The sequence below is a fragment of the Pieris rapae genome, chromosome 7, assembly GCF_905147795.1.
Source record: "Pieris rapae chromosome 7, ilPieRapa1.1, whole genome shotgun sequence".
NCBI lineage: Eukaryota > Metazoa > Arthropoda > Insecta > Lepidoptera > Pieridae > Pieris > Pieris rapae.
Window position 1 is genome coordinate 5,457,095 of NC_059515.1, and position 13,489 is coordinate 5,470,583.

The following is a 13,489-nucleotide window of genomic DNA, read 5'->3' on the forward strand; positions in this document are numbered from 1 at the left end:
ATGAAACACCGTATTCATAGTAATCATTCTAGTTTACCACACACATACGAATATTTGAATGGACGCGTGGGTGAGTAGACGTAATGTCGCGACATTTCGAAATTATGGCATTTACACGATATAGTTTGAACTTTATTCTAATGAGATAAGGTTGAAAATAAATGGACATCCTCTGGCTGCTATTTGCTAATTTTCATATTACTTTAGTTTTACAGAGTCGGTTGACAAAAAGCTTTGGTTCATAATTATCTGAGTGAATATTATGTAAATCGTAAAAGGTCTTAAAATCACTTCAGTAATAGCTCAAATGCACTGGAATTTTAGATACTTGGACCACCTATTATACATTTATTAGTTGATGTACTCAAATTTATTTCCATAGAACTGGAATACGAAATTATCGGTGCATATGTTACCTGTACTATTATATATTTATTTAAACCTTCGTAAGATAGTTTAAGATTTAGATTGTATATTTAAAATGCAATATTTAAAGAAAATTGATAGCTTTACGCTAGCATAAACGACTGAAATAGGTTTTTTTATTTTGACACGTAAATGCTCTTAATTAAAAAAAGAGATGATGACATCACAAAGTCTTAAATGTGCAATTTATGATTTAAAATCATGCCTTCTGTAATAAGAAGAAATAGCACATTTGAAGATTGTATAGTGCAATTGTTAAAATATATTGATTTAATAAGAAAAATCTTCTTTAATTGCCACGTTGAACTAACGCTACAGAAATATATTATTATTATATATGTATGTCAATATTAGCACTGCCTTTATTGAGTGCATCATTGCAAAAGGACACTGACATTAAAGCAATACCCCTCTTGTTTGAATAGCCCTTAGCTCCATTGTCGGGTAAAACGCTTTTCATACTTTCTCATTTACCCTTACATCAGTCTATACAGGTCACCCAGAGTTACCCCATTGTCCCAAGAATAGGCCAGCGGTCAAAAGGCAAACTGCACATTGTTCTACAAATGTTTTTTAAAAGAGTGCTTGTATGCTCTCGTTACTATTACCCACAATAGGCTTTTAATGCATATTTTAAAGAGACGATGAATCCATCACAGCTTTAAGGATATTTTTTAATAATTTTTGGTAGAGAAATAAAAACACTTTTTTAACGGATTGAAGTATGTATTATTGTAAACTTAATAATTATTTATACATAATTTTAAATTTAACCGACGTTTCGCGTGCTTGGTCACGGTGACTGAAGACAAAAGGTGTTTAATTATGTTTAAATAGTTTTATGTTTACAATAATACATAACTTCAATCCGTAAAAAAGTGTTTTTCTTTAAATGTGTAAAAGTTATGTTAGTAAAAGACAATACTATTATTATTAAAACTGCACTGAGGTTAGGGGCTCTTATACATAATGTCAATTAGCTGGTTTTAAAATAACTTGTATCAGTATTATTTTAGAGGACTGCACCTGCGCAAGCGATCGCATAAAAATGTGTCTATGAAGGAGTTTCGGGTTGCACTTGCACTAATACTCAGAATGATTTGAATTTGTTTGTATAAATAAATGTTTGTTATAAAACTTATTTAATTAAGTTCCCATATTATTATATGATATAAAAATGTTGATTTTGAAACTTATAATCGAATAATATCACGTATAAATTTACTAGGATTTTCGAATGTCTAAATTTATATTCTTATAAAACTTTAGCATAAACACGATCTCGGCATTTCTCTCAAAAAACTCAAATAAGTAAAATGGTGTGAAAGAATTCTTATTTCATGCCATCGTGAATATTTTTAAAAATAATGAAAATGCCGTATCGTTCGCGTAGATTTTATATTTCTTTTAGAGTTTTGGCAGTGTTCTCAGTTTTCCGAGCTGCGTTATTATATAGATAAACTCACGATAGTATTTTAAAAACTCTTTTATTTCTCTGTACATTTCGTACGAAACCACAGTGCGTAGTTTTTATGAGTTGGATTTTATGGTGTATAAATGCGAAAGGTTGATTAAACACCATAGTTCCATCAGACCCACCTTCTTCAAGTACTGTATTCAATTCCCGGGTAGGGAATCATGAAGCATTAGCAAATGCCAAAGTCATAAGTATATATACATGTAGGTGTTGAACATATGCCTTTTGCGTTTTCGTGTGGCATTAGAAAGTTACTTTCAACGAAGGGCTATTAACTATATGCAGGTCAATATGTGCATAAGTTAGGAAAGTGATAAATTTGGGAATTTTTTAGGAATTTTAAATTACGAGACGTATTGGCACCTGTCATCGCTTTAATTATACTGAATATTTTTGGATATCGCTAGGAGGCCAATTTCATTTCTAAAATAATCGATGTTAAAAAATTTATCTTGTTTTTATACGCAATGAAATATTTTAAGAATTTAAATTAAAGTTACTACAGATATATTTAAGGATGAAGGTGTAATAGACGTTAAAAATAAAACCCACTTTAAATAATTTATACAACAATATTTTTCATATACAATATTATATGTGTAATTTAGCGGTTAAAATAAATATTTTATTAGACATGACAGGCATCGCAATTTTAATACATATAACCGCATCAACGCTCAGACATGAAAAGATTAAAAGTTTATTAAAAGTAATACTTATCTTAAAACATTATGTAGGTGATGCATTTTAAGAGCTTGTTAACATATCTGACATCAAGTGGGCTTATGAGCCCACGTAGTTACATCATGATTGATTATAGGTGTCGAACCTGCTATCTGTTGGTATTATGGGCAGGAAGATCTGGGGTTTCATTCCAGCACATTGTCTCGAGAGTACTTATGCAGGTACAGGCTGATGTCACAACAACATTCCTATTCCCTTGTATTTTTTTTTTATTAAACTGGAACGTCTGTCCTGAGCTCTATTGCTGGGTAACCTGGCTTAGCGCTAGCACTCATTCTTTAAAGTTCTTCGGATTTCGAATGTTAGTTTCTTTACGGCTGAAACCACAAATATAAGTATTTTTGATTATAACGCTCGCATTTTAATTATTACCTAAAATATTGGAATGGAGAAAACGATTTGATAAAAATCGAATAAAATTTTACGACACTGAGTCCGTATTTTAAATATACACCGAAAAAGTTTAAATTAACCCATTATACTAGTTAACAAATTAATGAGTTGATATAATTAATGCTTGTCTACTTAACGGTTTAAGGTTAAAGCATGTATTGGAATGTATGTGGACTGTGACTGTTAGTCGCTTCTGCTGTTATGCAAAGTGACCGTCGGATACTTTGTTAGACATCTTGTCAGAGCGTTCAATCTGGATATCGGTGAGTTTTGTCCTAAACGCTTTCTTCTGAAAGGAGGGACGAATGTGATGATAGGACGCTTGAGGTGTCTAGAGGACACGAAATTTAAATTTCAGTTCAAAGAGACTTTATTTCTCAAAGAATTACATTCACTTAATGAGAAATTTTATTGTTGTATATGTTTTGGAACTATTTAACAATAAACTATTTAAAATATTTAAAATTAGTTGCTATTATGTACGATATGTTTTACAAAAGTGTAGGTAGGTCGCATGTTTAGTTTAAAGGTTGGCATAATTATCCTGATTTTTAATATCTGAAGTGCAAACGATATGTCGATATTTTTTTACGAGATACTAGAGGAAAGTAGACACAGTAATCTTTTTTGTAAGCACGCAAGGCGCAACAAATGCGTCTTATAATACAGTCTTAATACAACTGTATCGTATGCTTCGTCTCGTGCGGATATTGTATTTTGGTTTTTGATGTTCGGAATCATTTCTTGTTATTTAGGACAAAAACCAAACATCTTACCAGCTTTCTTTATTGTAATATCTAGATCAAATGACCAATCCTCAAATTAATTACGCGGTACTTACCGGTATATTCCTACAGATTTAATTTTAAATTTGTAGGATACTGGCGATTAAGAATTAAGTGCGATTTGCGCGTTTTATTGCATAACTATGATTAATTGTCAAACATATAATAATGGTATAATAATTTGTTAATCTGTTCCGAAATACCAACAGTGTGTAGGCGTCTGACGAAACGTGAAGGTAACTAACTAGGTTGGCTTCTAACAACATTTTATAATTATGACACTTTTAATTTTAATCTTTGACACTTCGTAATAGTTAATTCATATTACGGTTCGTTAACTAAATATAATGTTATCCAAGTCAAAGGAATGGGAAAGATGAAGGCAAATAACCTATTGGATATTTAGGGCCTGTTTCACAATGTATGGATAAAGTACTAGATATGCAACACAAAAATTATTCGGAAAATGAAAGTTCCGAATAAGAAACTTCGCGATTCATGACGAATAGCGCTATCTGAGTCGTTAAACGCAACAAACACTAGTTTATCCTACCAATAAGTAATAAATAGCTTATTTGAAACTCATCCGGACATTGTGAAACAGACCCTAAGTATACTAAATGGATTGAATTTAATATTTTATTATAATTTTGTGTCTTGGATAAAACTACTTTGTGGCATTACCAATCGTCCGTGTGGTTGTTGTATTTGAATTATGATACTAAAATACTTTGACACAGTAGCTTCTTAAAATCGACGAGAAACAAAGATTGTAGGGATATCATAGGAGATATATAAAGAACGTAATGTCCGACAGATTAACTGAAAATTTATTACAAAATGGAGTTTGTGATCTATTTTTTAAAAAAAATATTTCACCCGTATACCACTCGGTAGCGTATAATACAGGAGATAAATATGTTTATATGGTTCATTAATTCATTAATTTTATGATTTTTTTGTCTTAGAAATAATATTTATTCCAATGAGTACTTACTACTCTTATACAAAGTATAGGAACAAATTAAAAGTTGTGTGTATTTGTGAACAGGAAAGAGATTGAAAATAGAGTCAAATGCCGCTAGAAAAAAACCCTTTTGATATGATCTGGTAGGTGTTTGTGTGTCTTAAGTATCCACACGCAATTAAATCGACTTTTTATAATAAATTTCAATACTTGAATTTTTTACATATGTAATAATAATTTGTAGTGCTGGTATAATTATTAGTATGGGGCCTTAGCATGAGCCCCATAAAACCGGCCCTGTACTGCCATAAGGTTTTGGTGCCACACGCATTATATACCTCCCACTCGTGCGACAACAATGCGCGTGAGCCTACGCTGAATGGAAACCGATCAATGAACATTTACTCCGCATTTTTGAGTTGGGTGATGCCACTATTGTTATTAAATAATTTGCATTTGTATGAACCTCCATAACAATAATACGGGTGTATATATGAACACATACGTTAATGCGCCTATTACATAGGTTTGTTCACAAAACTATTAGAATACCGCCACGGAGCCGGTTGATAAAACAAGTCATAATAAATAATTAAGACGTCTGAATTATTATAAACTATTGTTAGTTAAAATTAATATAATTTATAGTATTTGCGAATGTATTACATATAACACGAAACCTGTTTTATTAAAGCCGTCTTGAGACTTTAATGGTCATTGGTATTAAAATTACAATAGGTTCTCACTAAAACTTATATTTTATTTACGTTTCATATAAAACTTGTCATATGTTTAATAATCTGCGATAAATTATAATGGGTTAAGACTGGTTCATATGCATAAGCGGGAGCGAGTAGCGAATATGTATAAATATTCAGCGATAATAAATACAGTACTAAATATATAAATACAATATTATTATTATTTCCATAGTGCAAGGTTTTTGTTATGTATTCTATGCAGTACTTGAGTATCATTTGAATACAGTGTCCATTAGATGTAATTTTATTTATATAGATTTTATAAATAGATCATATTATATTATTTTAACTATAACACAAATGACTGTGAATTTGATTTTTTTTCATAAATCTTTAAATTAAAAGAGTATTTATGAATTGAATAACAAAGAAATTAAGCATGTTTTTAAATGTTTTACTTTGTTTGATATAAAACTATTCCTACTGTAAAATATTTTGTTTTTTGATAACTTTTAAAAAATAATTTTAGTGTAGCCAAGCCATCCGTTAATCTCTTTCTTTTAATAAAGTTAATCGAAGAATCGCCTCGCTTGTCAAAAGGTACACGCTATTATCGCGAGGTTCCACGGCACCCACGCGTCTGTAGGCGGTACACCTCTTGACTAAACACAATCTAAAACTATTACGCAAATTTCACCTTTACATTAAAACAATAGGACTGATAATTCCATAATGATTTTTTTATTCAACACAATTATTGCTTTCCAATTTTGTTTGTGTATTTATTTAACGGCCAATATCTGGAGTATTAGGCTATTGTGTGGGTGTGATAAAGTATTAGCATCTTCAAGTAAAGCTGTGAAATTTTCAATCCAACAGTGGCTGAGTAGGCTGGAGCTATCAGCTAAGGCAGCAAATTTGGGAATAGTTTTTTTGCTACGTCATAGAAATAAAAAGCTTGACGATTTTTTTATGTTTTACAGATATAACAAATTTTGCCGTTGACCTTCCCCTTTCACTTGACACTGTCATTGTTTATTCGGTGTACCAAACTTGCATTTGCGCAAAAATGTATTTTTCTCTTTCCTCTTCCCCCTATCAAACCTTACATGTCAGTACTACTTCTGGTTGGAGTCTGTGAACTGGATAGTTTGTTTATACACAAAAATATTCTTTTGAAAATAATAATCGACAAGAAAACGATATTCACATGGCGTATGCTCATTATCAGTTAGTAGTAACAGTTATCAATAATAATATAACTTATTTAAAGAAATGTTACAATTAAATAAATATGAAACAAAATAATAACCCTACCCAACCCAAAAAACCCTTTCAAAGTTGCGTATGTGCCGGCCAGCTGCACCAGGGCTATGCCGTTGCCAATGTAGGACTCTTTCACTCCACCAATTGTCTTTTTACATTGTACCGTACATGCCAGTTTCTAATATCTGTGGTTGTCTACTTTCAGTGCATTTAATATTTAGCAGCTTCTCTCAGTAGAAAAATAAATGTTTAGCATCTTCGGTAACATTTTATTTTACTATATATGTCTCTAGTAAACGTCCGAATTTGGCGGGCATTCAGTAGAGTTGCCATAAAAATAAATATAAATTTAAAAATTTAAACTTTATTAAATTGTAGGAAAATTTGGGTTTAATCCATTTCAACGACACCAATAAATATTATTATTATCTTTCATGCTCCTCACAAAAAGGTGGTGTTTATCAAGTGATTTCTTTAAAACATTTGATAAATAAGCTTTAACAACTGTGCAGGTCTCGGAGCAGTAAAAATACTTACATTATTTAGTATACCGTACAATAACAACTTTATTTTTAAAAAATCTTCACATCACCCTTTGAAATGTATTTCGACCCATTTTAAAATTGATTCCCTAACCAAGTACGTAAAAACTTTTAACAATAACTGAATCGGTTAGTCCTTTAGATTGTGGCCACTCCTGACATGGGACAATGTGAACATGCTTGATTTATCATTGCCATAAACGACGCATTTATAATCCATATATGGAAAAATCCAGAAGGCTTGTGTTGAAGATTAAATAACTAAAACCTGGTTCAGATGTTCATTTTTTTTAAATAGTTGAACTAACCAAAACCATTTTTTGCTTAGCCCATTGGGAATCCAATAAATATAAATTCAATCTACAAGGTACGAATTAGCATACTCTAGTGCTAAAACGAAATAATATTCTACTTCAAAAATATACTGATAATATAAAATAGTCTTCTGTAAAACAGTATAAAATACGTAAAATAATTGCATTTTAATTTTTAAGAAAATCATACCGTAAGATATAACACAAAAAAATACTTATGGTAAAACATGTGACGGCATCAGCCAGTAGCAAAACCTAGTTCAATATTAAAATGACGCAGCGGGCGACATTTTGTGTGGTATGAATGCCAGATTAGGCACGGCTTTCCGAGAAGAATTTCTATGTCCTTCAACAAGGACGTCCATTTCTTTTATTGTCTTGTATTTGTAAATCAATAGCTATGTTAATTGATTGATCTTATCTAAGGCAGTTAAATTGAATAGCGTTTAAACAAAGCCGGTGCCTTATTGTGAATTAGTTGAAAGTGTGGAATTTAATGTAAAAAATTAAAGGCAACGTTTTTAATCGTATTCCAATTTAAAGCAGTTAATACTTTTAGACTACTTTACTGAGACATATAGAATATTTGTTACATATAGGTTTGGTATTTGTTGTGTATGTGTTCAAAGGAGGCGCTTTGTTGACAGTGATACAGTCCTTCTGTACTTGTCCAAACTTCGCAATTCTGCAAATGTTCTAGAAATTAAAATATTATTTTGTCAATCTTCATTTTTATACTTTTCTTATATTTAAATCGTATTAACAAAAAAAGGAGATGATACTTGCGCCATGACGCCTGTAAGGATTTTGGTCACTAGCTAATATACCTAAGGCCTGAAAAATGTAGTAATAACGAACCTATAATGGTTAATTTTCTCTTATTGGTCGATTAGCTACCTCTCCAATACGCAAAGGATAATCATTATGTTACAATTATAGTTTAATTATACACTTTACAGCATGATCACTGGTATGTCTTTTTACGATTAATTAATGCGACGTCCTGTAGTTAAAACTTCGATTTTAGCTTAAGTGAAGTGCTGTCATTCCATAAAACAAAACAAATGACATTGGGCGAATCAAGTACTTTTTCCACATCCGACCTTCAAGGCATCCAATGCTCGTTAGGGATGGAATTCAACCAGTTCGCATTCGATAACAAAAAGCATCAGAACCTATCGATACAGTGTCAATGACCGGCTCAATGTGGGAATCCGGCCGAGATGACATCGTATTGTACACTTTTTGTTGCCAAATTCAGGAGCCCTAGAGTTTTAACGAGGATTCGTAAGGTAATTTTATCATGTATCCGCTAGAGGCGCTCGTTAAAACTGCCAAATTTGATTGAATCAGAATGGACTTTTAGTTAACGGTAGAGGTGCTTATGCTACAATATATAGTCACACGAAAATCTCATGCGAAATAATTCGGAATAGATATAAAACACTATTTATCTGAATTTAGCACAATTCAAATGCGTTGATTATTAATATTTTTTATTTGAATGGTGTACATAAGACGATACTTAAAGCACGCGCAAGGGATTGCTAAGAAATATTGTTAATTTAAGAATTGAATGCTATTTAAAATAAATTTGTTAAAACTTCTGACAATTCGATATTAATGTCGTAGATTCTACAACACATACCCTGGGAAATGGTACTTACAGTATTTAAGAAGCCTTAATCATGGGCATCAGATTGACAAAAGTTTTTTTTTATAGAACAGGGGGCAAACGGGCAGGAGGCTCACCTGATGTTAAGTGATACCGCCGCCCATGGACACTCTCAATGCCAGGGGGCTCGCGAGTGCGTTGCCGGCCTTTTAAGAATTGGTACTCTCTTTTCTTGAAGGACCCTAAGTGCGTGAAATTTTTTCATATCTAAGCTGGTATTGGTTTACACTAAACAGTTGCTTTCTGTCAATCAATATCGCGCGTTTCCATCAAACCCATAATTATTTTGACAAATTATACTTGTTATAAACGGATTCGTAAGAATATATTATTTAAATTTGTCAGTTCTTTATGAAATAAGAAATGTAATAGATAAAATTTTTGTCACAAAATGTCACACACTTTTAACTTACTTACCTACTACTCTTTCTCTCAAAACATCAGTTCATGGTGCAATTTCTAGAAATGTTTTAATAAATAAAATCGACTTTTAACTTGAAGCTAATGAAGACGTAATAAATAAAGTTAGATTATCTCAAACGAGACACTTCAGTTTTATCTTAAATGTTTTACAATTCTAATACGGTGAATGCTTAACCTCTGTTAGATTTAAGCATTAAGTGATAATTATGTTAATTATAATCAATGCCACTGAAATTAACCAGTGCAATGTAACGCATTTAACATTTAGTCTCACCAACAAAAACATTATCATTAAATTAATTTTTGGTGTATTCTATTTTTTCAGTAATTTTACGCTAATGTGGTAGAAAACTTATTATACTATAAATAAATAAAATACGTTTATTTTGGAACATAAGATCATCAAGGTACCACTTATTCCACGTCATTAAATTTGATCCTGTAGGCATCCCTACTCATCGGCAAAGAAGATAGGGTGTAGGCTGAGAGAAAAAGCCGGCGTAAAAAACTTTCGATACTCTTTTAAAAAAGCAAACAAGCTATAAATAAGTTAAAGAACCTTAAAGATTTAGGTTTAGGTATTAATTTATAGATTAAAAAACTAATGTTGTGTTCACTTTTGTGATATAAATATGGTTATACATATTAAAAAGGTTTCAAAGTACCTGGTTGAAAACTTTTATTGTCACAAAATGTCTACTATAAATTATATAATTATGGTTAGACTATAACAAAAACATTTTTCGTTCATCTTACAGTTTATTAATATTTGAGGTACATTTCTGTAGCCGAAAAATATTTGTAATAAGCAACTTCGAGACAGCCCTATAAGTTATACCCATTTGGAGATGTAAGAGCTATCGGAATGAAAGAAAGCGAACAATATTATGGTAATTACGTAAGCGTAGGCTTTATCAGTTTATTGAGGAGTTCGTTAATAAATTAAACTGTGTAAACGGCGCCGATTTTACGATTTTAATGGTGCTTAGTGATTTTATTGCTTCCGATACGATGTTAAATGAATAAGATTATGTTTTGGGCTATAAAGAGTGTACGCAATGAGTGATTGAATAGAGGTTAATTTATTTAAACCTTTATGCAACCATTATTTTATTCAGTTTGAAAACGATTTTAATATCTTTATTGAAATTATAATGATTTGTTCAGATCGCTTTATGAAATATATTAGATTGATAAAATATTTTCCAGTGTCTTTAGTTAATACACTTTAAATATACTAAATAATTTTACATTTATTGAGTTCCATATTCAGTAGAATAAGTATAATGAAAAACATCCGGTGTGGCATCGAATCGGAAATTGATTCGATCGATTAAAAATAATCGGATCCATTTACTTAAATTACGATTAATCATTGTAATGACAGTAGTAAAATGTTAAACACGTTTAAAGAGTAAATGACATTTTATTTCTTGTGAGAAAGCAACTGATAATTGCATCTTCTATTTTTTTACTCCTATGTAAGAATTCATTAAATAGCATATAATGTGGACGTCGCTACATTAATAAAAAATACTGCTGCAGTCCATGGACAGGCTCCACCATCACGTAAATAAGGCTATTCAACTCCTTGACACCATAGGCCTAGTGAGAAGACTGGAAAGGACAAAACCATTTGAACTAGTGAATTAGTGTTAGTGTACGTTAATATTAAGTGTTCAACAATGAGTGAAAAAATAGAACATATGAACAGAGTGTCTTCCTTTTAATAGAGACTGTAAGTAGTATTATTGGACACTTACTTATGATAAAAGTCCTTTTTAGTAAATTAGGTTAGACTTAAATTACTTATCAGTCTTAAGTTAGGCTAGATCGTAATATTGTATGATGTCTTAGTGAAGACACATGTATATAAAACAATAGCATATTTGTTTATTAAAATTGGTTCCTACTGACTGCTAAGGGATGTTGGCGGCATAATAAATCCTGTTAGAAAGATCCCCTGCACAGTATGCTGGCATCTAGTTAAAAGATCCCTTGCAAGTAGCACCTAATGTAAGTTTAAGTCTCTTGCAATTCTTCCATACACATTGCCTGTGATGTTTTCTTACAAATATTACATAGGCGTATATTTCACTCAACAACGACTATTTCAAGATTGCTACAATTTAATTTGTATATCAATGTCCGTGTCACCAGTTATTATATAGGTCTTTAAGAAATCTTAACATGTTTATTTAGTGATAAGAAGTAAGCTGTAGTGCAATTTAAATCTTTCACAGAGTACATATTTCGGTCCGTATACATCAAGATCCCGTTTCATCAGACTACGAGGCTTTGAAAATAAAACTGCAAACTAACCGCATGTTAGTAATATCCGGGCCTTTGAAATTTGTAACGAGATGTTGGGATTAGGGTCACCATACTCATAAAACAAATGTATTTTGTAATATACATTTAAAGTTGGCAATAGCGTACTGTTATTCAGAGAATTTAACGTTTTATAGAGATAATTTCTTTTTTCTCTCTGTTTGGCCTTATTTTTATGGGTGTTTATTTCCATTCAAATCAAATCAAAAATATCTTTATTCATATAGGTAAGCATGTACACTTATGAACGTCAAGAAAAACAAATTGAATTAATTGTAAATTTACATTTACAATCAGTTCGCAAGTCAAGGGCGTAGAGCTTGTAAGAAGAACTGGCAGGAAACTTTCCGCCACTCTTTTTAATCGCCAAGTTTTTAACACAAATTGTTTGAATTGGAGCAAATCAATCCCAAGGATTAGGATCATTTAAGTATTCGTCACATTTATAAAAGGCTTTATTAATTAATTTACTTTTAACAAGGGCTTCTGCAAGTTAAAATATAACTTTTATTAATAAGGAAGTCATAAAAAATTAATAAAATATAAAAACTTTCGAAGATTTACTTAAATATATATTTGGCAAAATTTATAATTATGGCTACCCTACTACAGTCGTAATATTAGTTGTAGTTATAACTTAGATATGAAACATATTTGATATGCAATTTGTAGCTTTTCGATTTATAAGTGACGTTTAAACTTTATTTGAATACTTCAAGTACTTGAGTGCAGGAAGCCATTATTTTTTATATTTTTTTCGAAAGTTTTAATTAAAAATATCTTAGCAATGTCAAGACTCGATATACTTTAGTACTACATCGGTTTATGATCACTCCAAATTAGGAAGTCTGAATTCTCTTTCGCGTATAAAATACGTACGACTTTATTACGATACCACAGATACCGAATCTGTAAAGTAGAAACATTTAACAACCTATCAATAAAATCTAAAGATTTTGAGGAGAAAAAATTGTTTCTATGGCCAATTTAATTAATATGAATACCAATTTGGCACTCAGGTCTTCTGTTACAGAGACCAGTCTCTCACATACGCTTTCAAATGTTATCATCATCTTAGTTTTAATCATTATAACCATGTATATGTGAGAGAAGAAATAAAGATTATTATTATTATCATTATTATTATTAATGAAATTACATATTACAATGCTATTTCATACTACCACTTTGTCAATTATTAAAATGTCATCCTAGAGATACTAAGGTGATTGAACTACCGTAGATCGTTTTTTGATGCAAAACATATCTAACAGTTAGTATACGGCTTCAATCAATTCCCAATCATTGTTCTTTTCAATAAGCCTTCGTGGAATTGCGAATAGTGGAAACATTCATATGAGAATCCAGTAACTCAATAGGTAAATAAAATTCTGACGTTATCAATAAGAGCTACCGTTTTTTACGTTTTCCAGAATATTGTTCAA

The 13,489-nt window shown here is 31.1% G+C and overlaps 1 protein-coding gene across 1 annotated transcript in view; it reads left to right on the forward strand.

Annotated features, from left to right (window-relative positions):
* Positions 1 to 13,489, forward strand: part of LOC110995147 (protein artichoke) — a 62,652-nt gene that overhangs the window by 1,263 nt on the left and 47,900 nt on the right. The window lies entirely within an intron of this gene.